This window comes from Zonotrichia leucophrys, chromosome 1A, assembly GCF_028769735.1.
Source record: "Zonotrichia leucophrys gambelii isolate GWCS_2022_RI chromosome 1A, RI_Zleu_2.0, whole genome shotgun sequence".
Taxonomy (NCBI): domain Eukaryota; kingdom Metazoa; phylum Chordata; class Aves; order Passeriformes; family Passerellidae; genus Zonotrichia; species Zonotrichia leucophrys.
Window position 1 is genome coordinate 65004145 of NC_088170.1, and position 15415 is coordinate 65019559.

The 15415-nt window shown below is 44.1% G+C and overlaps 1 protein-coding gene across 3 annotated transcripts in view; it reads left to right on the forward strand.

The window, feature by feature from the left end:
- Positions 1–15415, forward strand: part of FAM107B (family with sequence similarity 107 member B) — a 93049-nt gene that overhangs the window by 19290 nt on the left and 58344 nt on the right. Inside the window, exons 1-2 of one of the 3 annotated variants that reach the window (XM_064702995.1) lie at positions 13003–13139; positions 14894–15010. The exons of 1 other annotated variant lie outside the window; for it this stretch is intronic. The gene's annotated coding sequence lies outside the window, so the exon portion shown is untranslated. Of the gene's footprint in view, positions 1–12978; positions 13140–14893; positions 15011–15415 lie in introns of those variants that run through there. One more of the 3 variants, XM_064703000.1, reaches the window with a different exon arrangement.

Genomic DNA, 15415 nt, shown 5'->3' on the forward strand with positions numbered 1-15415 from the left:
CCCTATAACTGAGGGCAGAAAACCACACTTACAGTAATTTGTAGGTACAAAAGAAGAAAATGTTTTAAAAAAGGAAGAAAAAAGTCAAGGCCCTGTTGCATAGCAGGGATCTGTCAGGTTAAAATGCATTTTCAGAGTGTGAAAGGGCACAGAGGAATGAAAGGAGAAGGCATGGGTGAGAAAGAGAAGTATCTTCAAGCAATTTAAAGCTGTGTCAGGAAAACAAGCTGAGGAGGTAAAAGACACTGTGGAGGACTGTGTGATATTTAATGAACTCCCTGCCCTTGACATGCTACTGACCAAAGAGATAGGAACAGGAATGTCTTATAGCTGAGTCTACAGAAATTAAATCAGATTTACTGCCTTTGTGAGGTTCTTTCATTATAATAATAAAAGTACAAAATTCTACTCATCCTACCAGTTTTAATTCATGGCACTTTGGGTGTTGGAAAGCCCAGCTCCTGTGTGAGTACCAAAGCACCCATGTAGCAGCCCAAGCCATGAGCAGGGATGTGGGATCTGACATGGATTGTTCCAACCACAACCAAGGTGTGCCAATCTATGCTGGTGTCACAGAATCCTGGAATGGCCTGGGGGCCCTGGCTGCCTCCCTGGTGCTGCCATGTCCCCAGGCACAGCACCCTTGGCAGCAGAGCTTCAGCTCATGGATCCCCCCAAGAAGCAGCTCTTGTGTTGCTGTACTTGTTAAAGCATTGAGGGATGCATGGATAACTGCTTTTTAACCCAGAACCTTTGTGAACAGGCAGACCTCAGTCAACTCCCTGCTCAGCTGCCTTTTCTCCAAAGTGCAGCTGAATTTCAGCCTTTTCTGCCCCTCTTTGTGAGGCAGCTGCTCCATCCCCTTGCCTTCAGATGTCTTCCTCTGCACCTTCTCCAGCCCCACCAGGTCCCCACTCTGATACATCAAAGCTGAGATGAATTGTGCTGGGTTTGTCCTGCAGAGCCTTTGGACACAAGTGACAAAGGGACACTGCAAATTATGAGTCACACAATCCTGGCTGATACAATTTGGAGACCAAGAATTATCCCTAACTCATAACATATTGTATATAAATTATTCCATAATTAATAAACGTTTCCTCGTTTGTTTGTTTTAATTTCTGCAATCTGTTCATGAATACATTGTGAATATAAATGGTACAAAATCCAGGGAACAAATTGTGCATGGAATTACCTGCTGAGCTCCCTTTGCCATGAGTTTCTTGCCCTTGTTTTACTTAAATTGTCACTCTAACTTCTTGCACTTTCTTTGTTTTTAATCACAACCTTGCAGGAATCCCCTGGAAGTACCTTTTTTGTCTGTTCCTAACAAAACAGATCAACTTGCAGCTGGATTTAAGTACAGTTGATGAGAAAAGCATTTCATTGTTTCATCGAACTACCCCCTTCTCCTTGTTTCCTTCCACTGTGAACCCTCTAGTTAGCAGAATATTTCCTACAGCAGAAAAAAGCCATCAGGCCTTTGGTCAGACTCCAGCTCTGCTAGGAAAGCTGTTGTGCTGATGGACCAAATGCTTCCAGCTCCGCCCTTTTCCTCTGTCCTTTCTTGCCATCACCTCAGCACATTCCCATGATCCCAGGCACCCAAGTGGATTTGCAGACCCAAGTCCTGTATCCTGTAGTCAGACATAGAGCTCTACCAGGGGATTTCAGTATCCAGTAATCTAGAAATTGGCTGGAACTGTTGTGTCATATATGAAATATGACAATCTCCTAACCCATAGGTACAATTTATTAATGATGGTTGAGATGGAAGAAGATAAAGTGATGATACAGACATTCATGCTCTAGAGCCCTGAATGATCTAAAATGTCAGAAGCACTGAAATTTAGTCTAATTCCTTAGATCTAAATAGCTCAGGATTGTTTTAATTGGGTTATGTATTTAGTTTAAATGAGCATGAGATGGCTCTAAGTAGTCCCTGAATAATAAGATTAACAAAGGACATGAATTGAAACCAGAACCAGAACCATTTGTCTAACACTTCCCCGTCAGGGACTTTTGATTATACCCCTGCCATTCCCACTTTGGATTTGCAAACACAAATCTGCCATATGCTGTCATGTGCAAACAGGGCCTCAGGTTCAGTGCTTGGGCTGGTAAAACCATGTTTGTATGCAAGATGTGGCAGGTCCTAGGAGGGCTGGTGACACATGCTAAGCTTCAGCTTGCTCCCTCTGATCCCTTGATCTCAGCGGTCTCTGAAATGAAAACGTGCCACAGGGAACACTCCTGCCAGCCTTTTTCCATTCACTTAATTGCTAACAAAATGTGTGTCTCCACTCTGGATGCTGTGACACCAGCACAATGACAAAACCAAGGGGCCATGAGTAAGCACTGCTGAGCTTCCCTCTCCAAAATTCATTCTGTTAACACATACATCAATTAGAAAAAAAACATTGATTTTCCATTCTGCTTCTTTCTGGGAATGAACATATGGAAAAACACCACTCATCATAAGAGGTGAATGAAGTATCCCTCCACTGCCATTAAATCCAGGGAATACAGACAGTGAGAGACACACAGGGGAGGAGTTGGGGTTGCAGGTAATGGAAATGCCATTTATCCAGGTTTTGATGCATAGGAAGCTTCCATAAGAAAAACAAACAGAATCACCCACATTACAGAGTCTGCCCAGGATCACCCAAAGTCCAACATCAGTTTTGCTGGGAGAATTGGCATTTCCAAAAGAAGATTTATTTTCCCCCAGAAACAGGTTTTTAGACTAAATGGACTAAATTTGTTAACATTTTAGGAAGGCATGTGGGTTTTGCTTAATACATGAACAAATCCTGAAAAAAATGTTTGATTTTAAATTGAAACAAAATTGTTTTCAAGTTTTCATTTAAATATTTTGCAATAAAGCCAGAAATTATGTCTGAACAGCTGTTTTTATCAGATCAGAGTCAGCTTGAGTACTGTATGTCTACCAATAAAGACAAATTTGCAACTCAGTATAACTCCTCTCAGAGGAGTTTATATAAACTCCTGCCAAAACCCACCCTGTAACTATGTCCATCCAAGGGGTGCACTTTCCCCTTATGATTTCCACAGCTCAAGGACACTTAGTCTGAATAAAGACTAAATGCTTTCTGCAGGGCCATGTTGGTGAGTGAATACACTGGGAAAACTCCACTTTTCTCTACAGCCAAGTTGCTCATTCTCTCACTTCTGGCGCTGTATTTTTCTAAAGATTGATTTCTGATGTTTTCTAGCCATCCTTTATTTCCACAGGACACCAAAGTGAATTATTTCACTTCTGTGCTTCCAGGAAAAGCCAGCAGGAAGCCCTTTGTTTCCCTTTCTTCCTCCTTTGTGCTAAGGGGATTTATTTAATACAGCTGGGAGGTCAGGCCCCTAGAGGTCTATTTGTACGAAATTCTACAACTGCCTTGCATTATAAAAGAATGCAAATGCAATATGTATTGACTCTATGGGTCACAGTGGCACATCTTGTTTGGGGAAATACTGAAGTTGTCTGTAAGTACATAAATAAAGGAGTATACTGAAGTATGCTCTTTTTGCAGGGTGCCTCTGCCTTAGTTAATAACACAGAAGAAACAGCTGATCAAAACCAGAATTCAAATGGCATAAATTTGAGGGAATTACAAGGAGATAATTCATATTTAAATCCTTTGATAAAAGGGGCCACAATTTAGCAAGATGAGTCCTGCAGCCATGTAAATGAGAGCAGAACTTTTTGCTGGACCTATTTGTTTCAGTAATTGTTTTTCGTGGGGCAGCCTCACTCACCATTCAGCCTTTCATCTCTCCTTAAAAAACACTCTGTAGCTTTTTTTGAAGTGAAATTATTGTTTTGATGAATCCTGCTAGAAACTAAGGCAGGATTACAAAACCAGAATTGCAATAAAGGATACTGGGTACTTAGGGAGAGGTGAAACCTCACTTTGACTAAATTGTAATTTGAACTGTTTTTTCCAGTTAGCCAGGAATTATGGACCTGACTAAAATTAAGAATCTCTTGCTAATTTTGAGGGGGCTTGGGTTAAACAAGCTGAGATCTAATACCAGAGAAGCCTATAGAAGTTTGCCTCCAATGGACATAGGATAATGTTTCTTTTAAGAAGAATTGTACTAAGCAATAGTGATCAACATTTACAAAAACCCTTACTAACCAGTGCAGAATGAGAAGGTTATTGAGCTTTGAAATTTCTTGCCAAAAGACACTACCAGAGTCTCACACGAATTTAAGGGGAGGCTGGACAGGTCCAGGGGAAAAAAATCAATGGAGGGCTGTGTCTAGAAATCTTCATCCATTTGTAGAAATTAGTAGAAATCTGCAGTCAGTTCAGGAGGCTGTGAATACCTAGAAACTGTGAGTGGAGTATCATGTATGTTTGCCCTTTTCTTGTAGTACTCTTTGGGAATTTACTTTTGTGCATGGCTTGTGACAGATTTTTAACCTGAACACTACAGCCACTCTATACAGACTTTTTATGCCTTTATACCGTGGTTGATCAGGGGGAAGCACAAGAAAGGTTCCCCAGAGGATCCTTTGAGGCCTGTCCCAGGACAGGCAGTGTTTCCTTGGGCTGGCCATGCAGGCTGAGGGAGGAGGATCTGTGTGTAGTCCCACTATGCCCTAGGATGAGAGCTCCTCTTTTATCATCTGACATCCCAATCTAGCTCAGCACTAATTAATGATCTAGCAATGACCTCACGTAGATGACAGCAGCAATGAGACAGATTGTTGATTTCCCGGCAGAGATGTCAAAATTCACTCTGTATTTGGAGCTGGGTGAACAATAAACTTCTCTTTGATGAAAGGAAATGCTGTGGAATAAACATAATCCGAAACATTAATGCATAATTAGAATAAGTCATTAATGTTATGTTGAGTCAAACTGCCATGTAACCTTGGTGTGGTTTACAGATTCCATTAATTTAATTCCTAAATGCACATTTTTCCCTGAATGGAATAAATCCTGTTTCTTTCCATTCATCCTGGTGAAAATACAAAGCTGTAAATAAGTCACCTATTTAATAGTGCTCAAACATTGTTTTTATATTTGCATAAAGCCAACACTTTTCCAGAGAAAGGGCTCTCACAAAAGTTGAGGTTTAGGACAGGCCAGAGCTCAGGCAGGACCTGCAAAGCTGGACTTGGCTGTTGTGGTGTGTGTGTGTGAGACCACAGAAAGTGACAGCAGGTGTCTCAGGAACTGGAACTTGGAGCAGGTGCTGATCCAGCAGGAGCACTAACAGGCTCCTTTATTCACCCTTTATTCACTAAAATAGGATGACTCCACAAATGAGATAGTTTTGTTCACAGAGTTGTAAGATGGACTATCTCCAGCAGCACTGATGTGCTGAAACTCATCCAGCAATCCAGAACATCATTTACCTGCCTAACACAAAAAGATGTTAAGATAAGCTTGTCCCTTTTCCATTTGCTCTCTCACATTCATTGATCTCATAAATTAAATGTCATTCCTGTATTTTGGCTTGGCCATGAAGCATCTCCCAAAGGGTTTCTGTGGCAGGCTGGGGACTTTAAAGTGACTTACCCAATTCCTTTCCTAAGGTTGTCACCTGAATTGTCATACATGTTGTTCCTGCAAATAGAAATATTTACAAGTAGTTCTACTGACAGGTAGAACTTTCAAACTGATTTTTAGAACTGATTGTGGTGAAATAACAGTCAACATTAATAGGAGTGGTGATATGTTTTTCCTTTGGAAACCACATGAAAATCAGAAGGAGACTGGCCTGAAAATGCTTAGCTTCACTCTTGAGCAGTCATGTTTACCTTATGTAGGAATAGTTTATCTCATTTCATGTTCGCTGGGGAGGCCACTTCTTGAATTGTGCTCTCCAATAATTGAGGAGACGTGCAGGATTAGATCAGGATTTATAATGAGGGGAGAGCAGCCCTGAGGCAGATGCTCTTAAGCAGAGCTATAATTTACTGGCAGCCTTATCTAAGATATGGTCAGTCAATAAGAAAGCCTCGGAGGATGTCAGTGTAGCCACAGCTTCAATCAACCTGCTGATTTCTTCATAAGGAATACCAGCTGGCTACTAAACCACAGGGGGCTGACAATAAAAATGAAGAGTCAGAATAATGATTTATTTCAAGTGGGAAACCAGGAAAATAGTTTGAAACCTATTTCAGTTAATCGCTTGCTTTGCTGTCATTACTCCGTTACTGTTTGTAGCAGAATTGGTGACAAGAGACTCGGCTGAAATTCTAAACTGATCAAGCTGAACTGGACCTATTGTGCTCACACTGTGAGCCCATTGCTGAAGCTCTGATACAGCATTCCCCCCATTTTCTTTCTTGATTTACACCATACACTAATACACAACCCAGATTCCCAGCCAAGGCTGGAAGCACAGGCTATGGCTCTGCTTTCCCCTGGGATTCTATCCCATTTACTTTGTCTCTTCAGCTTCTTCCCACAGCTCTCCCCATGTGTCTAGAGGACCAAGGCAAGCACTCCCATGATGAATGACTCACTGAGAAAGAATCAGAGAGACTTTGAACTTATTTTAGCACAACTTCCCCCCATAGGAAGAATGACCCCAGAAGTCCCAACTGCATGCAGGACCAGGGATAATCCAGGCAGAATTTTATGGTGTGGCTGCCTGAGATGGTCCTGAGCCAGCTGGAGATGCCATGAAGTGATCACAGACCAGTTCTGGGGTGGGCACACATTCCAGTGTGCCACCTGCCTGTTGCTGGGACAGTGAGAACCTGGAGCTCTGACTCCTGTTCCCAGAACTGCTACTAGCTCAGTGTGTCAGGCTGGAAGTCTCTGTCACCCCTACCACTCCTCTACATCATCTGCCATCCTGTGGCTTTTTTTGTATTTATGGAAATTATGAAAAACCAGAGCAGCTTGGCTATATTAAGGATTTCTAGGTGCTCAGCAGCAGTTGTGGTATGATAAATTGGGCTAACCTGTCCATGCAAGGGGATTTGCATACATTCAAAACTATTTCTGCATGGACCCACCAGTTCTGCAGAGCCTGCACAGAAGGTCTGAGATGCTGAGCTTGCTCAAGACTCTCTGCTTGGCACAGCATAACCCATATTCATGGATTTCTCCATAGGGAATCCCACACAGAAATATAGGGAACTCAACACCTAGAGAATCAACTTTTTGCTTTAGATATCAAAGGTGAGCAGGTGTGGGTTTTTTTCTTTTTTTCATTTTATTTTTAGGCATAGTGATTTCTAATTCTCCTCTTATCTTCAACTAGGGTTGGAAGTTGAAAATCTAGTTTATCATTTCTAAACTAGACTTGCTTATAAATTCTGGTGATGGGCATGCTGCAAACACCATGGTTATTGATATCTTACAGTATCAGGAGGAAAATTAACTCTATCCCAGCCAAAACCAGGACAAATTGTTAGGTTTAAACAGCACATTGAGATCCAGTGAAGGAAGATGCTGTAGAGTCTTGTGCATGATCCTCTGCAAGTGTGTACATGGCCCATTGAAAGTCCTCAGATCGCAATCATTACTGCAAAAAAGATAGAAATAAAGCTACTTGTCCCTTTTTTGGGGAGGTGGGCAGATATTGGGTGGGAAAGATGGGCAGATATTTTCTGTGCTCTAAACCATAAAGTACATGCAAATGTACTTTAAGGTTTAGAGCACAGAGAATATCTGCCCATCTTTCCTTCCATGGAGGAAAGAGCACTTGATTATTTCTGGTAGTGGGAAATGCTATGAGATTGTCTGTTCCAATTGCTGTAGGGCCACCCCAAGGACAGTCTGCTAACAGCCTGTCATCCTGGGTAAATAAACCAGCTTGGGAACGGAAAAATTTGCCCAGCCTGCAACAGTCCAGATGTGTCCTGGCTGGAGGCAGGGACAGACCTCCTCAGAGGCTTTGTCTCACGTTTTCTGTGTCTCCAGATATTACAGCTGTATTTCCACAGACTTTCCTGTGTCATCGCTGGGAAGACAGCTGGACATGGGTTTTTAGGCCCAGTAAAGCAAAATTCCTCATGATCTCCTCAGGAGCAGCTTCCAAGCCTTCATCACGCTTTGTTGCTTCATCTCATCTAAGAGGCTCACAGAAGTACAGATTCAGTCTAAACTTACTTGAGGGCTGTGGCAATTTTAGCAATGGTTTAATTAGCTGAATTAGGCTTTCTGTGCCAGACATGACTACAGAAAAGTGAAATGGTAAGGAATTTTGGTATCATGACTCCAGAGAAGTCAAATGGGAAGGAATTCTGGTATTATTACTTGCAGCACCTCAAGGCTTTGGCCTTTCAGAGGATGCCAGTGATGTATTGTTGAGTCTATTAAAATGTTCTGCATTACAACCCTGAGCCCACCTGTAAATGTATGTTTGAGGATCTGATTTATGCAGAAAACTGCCATGGGATGCCAGGCACTATATATCTGTATTTTACATGGAATGTGTACCTTTCCATAGATCCTGTGCCCTACAGGATCAAACTGACATGTAGGCTCAGAGATCCTGGTGCCTGATTCCCTGTGCCAGTGCCAGGGGTACAGTTTGTGTCCCTAGAATGATGTAAGATCACTACAATGACATGAAAAGGCAAGCAAAGGCACATAAAAATGGCAAGATTTGAGGAGAAGGTGGCCAGAAAGCCACAATCCAAGCATATCTAATTTTCTGACCTATTCTTATGACACCTTGAGGTTCTAGAGGTCAATATTGAGTTTTATCTGTAGATGAACCTCAGATAGAACCTTTGTGTCTTCTATCTGCAAGTTCAAATGGTGTCAGTAAGGAAGTCAGAGTTATTTTCTCTGTTCTACTAGACCAGAACCTGAGGCAAAATGACTTATTTCAGGTTGCCCAGAGAGTCAGTAGTGGTGGCAAGATGAGAAGCTTGGTCTTAAGTCCTAGCAGAGGGAATGCAGAACAGCTTTTCAGAGCCCAGACTACAAGCAGGGATAAAATCAGCCTCGAAAAAAGTTATCAAACTAAATTCTGCTTTTGGAAGGTAAATTAAATCCCCTCCCTTTTTTTTTTTCCTGCAGCCTGAGGAATGAGCATGTTTTGGATCCAACTGTGTGACATTAATCACTAAATGGAATATTTGAGCCAAAGGTCACCCACAGGGGGCCAACTATTAACATATGCGATTTATCTGTCTTCCATAAAGATGCAGTGTGCTGGATAATCAAACTTCTGAGTGCCAGCGTGGAGTGGAGTTTGGTTTTTTCCACTGCTCTTTGTGATTCGATCCAGAACCATTTCCTTTCACTGTGTGCTCAGAAGGGGAGGAAGCAAAGGTGGCATCCTGATCTTCATTATTAATACACAGGAAAACTTGGAGGAAATCCCTTTTATGCCCCTGGCTTTGTGTAAAGAAAACCCTGCAAGCTCTGAAGTCATATTGTTCAGCTCCTATATATATATATGTTCATCTAGCAGATGTTTCTTCAAATACTTAACTGATGTTTCCGCAGAATTATGGTATGGAAAAACATTCATAGCAACCTGCATTCCCATTGATTTACTTCCATTAAATTAAAAAGCTAGGGAAAAAATTACATTGAAAGTGGCTACAGAGGAATAAAGAAAACCACAGTCTCCTGTGATTCAAGTCAGGGCTTCCCCACATTATTTGGAATAAAAATCCTGGTGTGCAGGCAGCACTCAACTCCTGTTGAGGAGGACACAGGGAGGCATTTTGCCATTCTGAGTGAATAAATTACACAAAGCTAAAGAAATTCTGAGGAAGGCATCTATCTGGAGCTGGTCAGGTCTTGCCTTGTACAACCCCCAGAATCAATTCCAAAGCAATCAGTCCAATTCTAACACAGAAATTCAGGGTAGGAGGCACAAATCTCTCTCTGAGGGTACCCACTTCTTGCCCAGTCTTCACAATCTGCTTAGACCAGACGTCTGCCTGCAGACAGCCAAAACTAAGCAAGGGGAATCCCACAGCAGCTGACTCCACTCGTGTCTGCCCTTGTAAAATACTCCACTTTGTTTCTGCTACAGTAAAACTGTTATTGCTATTATTTAAGGTTATAATGTGGTAACACTCAAAGGCCAGGTATGGCTCAGGCACAGCATAAAATGCAATTCCCTGCCTCACAAAGAGGGATTTAAATTAAAGGATGATTTTGCTTTTAGTTCTGCAGTTTGACTAAAAAAATTACAAACAGCAACAGGCAATTAAAATACATAATACTTGATTAATGAGATGTCAAAATGCCAAAGTACATATTACAAATGTCCTGTGATGATCATATGATAGAATGTCTATGCACTTTTGGCTATAATATTAACAAGAAGGGAATTTTTCATATTAAATATTTCTAGTAAATCATTCTGTCTAAAGTGCAGCCAGTTTATTAATTTTTTTAAAATTCCAATACAGTGCTTTTAATTTAAAGTAAAATGGTAATGTTTTACATTTATATATTATTTTTCTTCTAGAAAGATCCCTGAGGCTTTTTTGAGTGCTTTCTAGAGTTTCAGTGCCCACAGTGCTGGGAGAAGGCGGCTTGTCATGAGTAAAATGCAGTTGTGGCCAAATTTCTTCATCACGTGAACCATGGACTGTAATTTCCATGTGGTCAAAAGGCAAAAGGCACATATGAAGTGCCTTAAAGAAAGAACAGGAATTCCAGGAATGTGAGTGGCTCACAGATGGGATACAGTGCTGATCACCCGGTGTGTTCCTCTCTCAGGGGCTGCAGCTGAGCTGAACTGACTCATCCCCTGCCAGAGGTCTGAGGTACCAGGCAGCTCTTGCACCAAAGCCAGGCAATGTGATGACTCAAATTATCCCTTAAATTGCTCACGAGATGTTTGACTCAGAGCTTTCATTTGACCACTGTCTTTTATGAGGAATTAAGACAACAGCATAACAGGTTGATCTCAGCCATTGCTGGTCTTCAGGTGTGTCCTTGGTGAGTCCTTTCAACTTTCTGCCCCTCACAAATCTTCCCCTTTCTCGCTTCTGTCCAGCAATATTTTTCAGGTCTGGATATGGCCATGGCAGCTTAGGGGCTGCACAGCATTACAGTAATTTCACAAAGCACAAGATAATTCTGTATGTGTGTGGACTTTGCTAAATCTGCACCTGCCAACAATGCTCCATAACCACACACTTAAACTGAATGTAACTCTGGAACAAAACCCCATGAAAAATGCCCATGCTGCTTTGACAAGCCATGGCAAGAGACCCAGAGTTTTTTGTCATTTTGCCTCAGAAAAGTGTTACATTCCATTTAAAGGTGTGCATGTGCAGGATCTGCTGGGAAGACCATACATATCACAACAAAATAGCTGTCTGAGCTGAGGAAGGGTTGGGAAGCACTGAGGTAACGTGTCAGATTTCAGAGCAGGGACAGCTGCCTGTGCAGTGTCTAAGGCAACAGAGATAAATCTTCATCAGGGCTACTACAAAGTGTCTTTAGAAAACAAATTGTTAATGGTTGCATACAGAAATGATATGGAGAGGTCTGTAAGGTCAAGAATGCAAAAGATAGGGAAATCCAGCATTCTGCTGGCCTGGCAGTTAATTTTACTTCGTTGCAAATTTCTGGCCATAAACTATTTCCCCCTCCCATGCCTCAGACAGACCAGGGAACTCATCAATGTTTATACTGCCTCATTCATCCAGGCACAGAATTTTACCATATTTATTTTAAAAGAATCAATTTCTATTAGGTTTTTTCCACACAGTGTCCATGGGCACCACATACAGAACAACCATATCTCACAACACTCCTGTAAAGGAAAGAGAGCTGGGGAATGAGGCTGCCCATCACCAGGGCTGACACTGTGGACATGGACAACACAAACAGCTGTGCAGATTGCCATGTCACAAGGGGCTTTTGGAGCAGCATTTAGTATTTTTTAGCATTTCATCTGTTCACAGGACAGCTCTGATTGTGTATGCAGGTGCTCAGCAGCGGGCTTGAATTGAACCAGATGTGCCAATGGCCACTGGTGCCCTGGATTTCATCCATTTCCTAGGTTTCAACCCGGCTGCTGATTATTCCTAGTGGAAGAACAGCTGCACACAAAGACCTGAGCAGTCTTTTAGTACACACCAGCACTCCGGATTTTAGTCCTTCCTCATGGAAAACCTGTTTTTCCGACTCACTGCCCTTCCTATCGTGGGGCAGAGGGTTATTTGGGATAAATTCGGTGGAAACAGCACCATCTACTGAGCACCCAACACTCTTCCTGCTGGGACCTCTGGGGCTGGGGTTTTGCAGGAGAAGGGTCCCGACAGCCCAAGGGATGCTGGATGTTCAGGTCCTCAAATTACTGAGCTGCCCAGACCAGGCTGAAGCTTTTCATCCCTGAGGTGACTCCAGTCGCTGTGCTGTGATTCAAGTCATCTGTTTTGAAGAAACGCAAAATAATCCCAGCGTAAAACACACAAAAGGAATCTATTTTGTGTGCCCCAGTGTAAACATACATTTCATCCCCAAATGTCTTTGAGTTCATTCCCAAGTCTGTGCACGCTATGCCGTGTCCCCGATATTTTCTCATGTCCCCATCGCGTAATGCTTGCTCTGAGACAGATTTTGGGTACACTGAACACGTGTTGGCTGGCTGGCCGTGATCTCCTGACCTTTAATTTGGATTGGGACCTTAATCCTACAGAATGAACGGTGAGAGCATCCACAGGGACAGGGCTCCGGGATACGGGAAAGAACCAGTGAGAAAGTTACAGAAAAAATTCTTTTCCATGGAAGAAGAGGTGTCTCCCGAAGGTGAGCCCCGGCAGGAGTTTGAGAACACCCGTGGCTGCCCCCCACGCCTTGTCCCTGCCGGGGCAGCGCTAAACCCATAGAACCCGACCCAGGCCGCCACACAGACCCAGTTTTCCCGCTTTTCTCTCGGGATTTCCCCCCAGCCATCCCCGCCACCGCGGATTTTTCCACGCCTGACAACAAAGGAGGCGGCGGGGCGGCCGCGGCGGTGACTCAGCGCCGGGCCCGCCCCCGGCCCGCCCCGCCGCTCCCCTCAGGCGCGGCCGGGCCGGCTCCGCGCGTGTGGCGGGGCCGGGCGGACACTCGGCAGGCATCGGGCGGGCGGGCAGGCAGTGGCTGCTCGTCTTCGTCCCTTCTCGGCTCTTCCTGCCCTCGTTCCCCGCGCTGCCGAGCGGGCAGAGCCGCCCCGCCGAGGTAGGTTGTGTGTCTGCTCCGCACACAAAGGCGCTGGCGCGGAGGGACGGGATATCCCAGCCCAGGGGGGCTGAGGGACGGCGGTTCCCGGGGAAGAGAGGCGGGAGCGGCGGGTCCCGGCTGGGGGGGCACCCGCGCCTTCCTTCGTGAAGGGAAACACGGGGAGTTCGTCGTGGCTCTGCACAAATTAAAGGGGGAGCAAGCAGGAGGGTGCCCCGGGTTTGTGAGGCTCCGAGGTGCTGCCGGTCCTGCTGCCCCCCTGGGTGTCCCCGGCTCTCCCCCGGCTGTTCGGTGTGTCCGTGGGGTGTTCGGGTGTTCTTGGGGACAGCTTTGATCCTTGGGTGCCTCTTGCAGCCGTGGGAGCACCCCCATAGAACCGCGGGATCCCTGGGGGAGTGGGTGGTGATGGTCGGGAAGAGGAGTTGGAAAAGCAAATTAAAATGATAAATGTTTTATTTCTTATACGTGGTGCTCTGTGAAATGAGCGTTCAGAGCAGCTGAACTTCTGGTCTGGACAGTGGATGTCTTCCTACAGATCTTTAAACCAAGTAGAAGCTGGGAGCGGGACAAGCCCCCAGGAGTTCTTCTCCTGTGCTCCCGCCAATCCCACCTGAGTCTGTCAAACTTTCACTCAAGGACCCTGGAAATTCAAATGTCCAGGTTTTCCTGTGCTTTGGGTTTAAAGGCTGTGAAGCTGGCCAGGGAAACTGCACGGAGAAACTCATTTTGGGGGTGCATAAGGGAAAAGGGTGCAGTATAGGAGCTCTGTGTGCCCAACTACTTGTTTGCTTCAGCCACTGGATTTTTTCATAGCTGAATGAGTTCTGGCATAAATGGATACTATGCAAATGTGCTGTACGGCCGTGGCTGGCATTGGAGCAGAGTCTGGCCCTGTAAGCCCAGGGTATGTTTGTGGCAAACTCGAGAGAACGGCAGAAACATGTGAACTTGTGGGATTTCGTTGGGAATTCACATGGTCAAACCAAAATGTAACAAAAGGAGGAAAAAGATGTTTCTGTGTGAGCACAGTGTGGTCGCAGGGTATAGTTTGTGGTGGGAGTATTGTTGAATAAGTCTGGCAGTGGAGCTGCTCAGCGTTGTGGTACATCAGTGTGTGCTGAGTTCTGTAGCACCAGTCAGGACATTCAACTTTCCTTGACTTGGCAGAGGAGGGTGGAAGGATGTTGCTGAAAATGAGAATGATTGCTTGTGGATCTGGTAGGCAATTTGGGAGGCATTTAAACTGTGTTTAATTTCACTGTGATATGAACAGGATGCTGGTAATCTGTTGCTTTATTGATGGATGTTTTCCTATGAACAGACAGTGTGTGCTATGAATGTGATGGCTGCTTGTTTGGTGTCAGGGATATTTGTTTAGGGACAGTAAACAATTGCTGAGCTTTATTATAAAGAACCAGAAATTCCCTATATCTCCTGAAACAAAGCCTTTTTTGTCTTAGTACAACTGTGGGCCAATTTCATGCTTGGTGTAGTTCCACTGATGATGGTGGAGTTTTGCCAGGGATGGTTTTGGCAGGTGAAATGTCACTTCTGTGTCCATAATGCTCGAGAGTAGTGTCAGTATATTGTCTTCAGCACTTAAGTTTTGTTAATTAAAATGGCATGTTGATGCTTCCCAAAGGTTAGAAGTGGGAGAATCATCTCATCAGGTCCTCACGATACTTTCCTGCTTGCTTTCTCCTTTCTGCTTCAGATCTCATATCCCTTAATTTATTCTCTTCCTTCTTTTTCAGTCTTAGCATCTTTTTTCTCTCTTCAAAATTAAGAAGTTTCTCTGCAGTCCAGTTCACCTCCAGGCATTTAAAGGCTTTGAGACTGTGTTGACCCGTGCACCACCCCTGCACGACTGGGTAAGTGAGGAGCTCCGTGGCAGCTGCAGCTGGGAGATCTTTCTGGTGCTCTCCTTTACAATCAGATTTGCTGGGAGATCTTTCTGGTGCTCTCCCTCACAATCTGATTTGTGTGGTGCCTCTGGTCAGTGCCTTTGCTGAAGTGGCAGATTGTTTGTCAGAGTCACACAGTGGAGCAGCCTGGCTTGATACAGAGTGATAGACTGGCCTGGGGGTGGGGGAGTCTCTCAGTTTTTACACAGCTGCCCATACTTAGGGCATTGAAAAACTGGTTTTTAGAACATTCCTTCATGACTTCAGTAAGGACAGGGAAATTACCTAAAAATTGGGGCAGAAGGAATAACGGGGGAAGAGAGAAGGAAATAATCATGTTTGCTAGCTGTGGGAAGAAGAGTGGAACTGTTT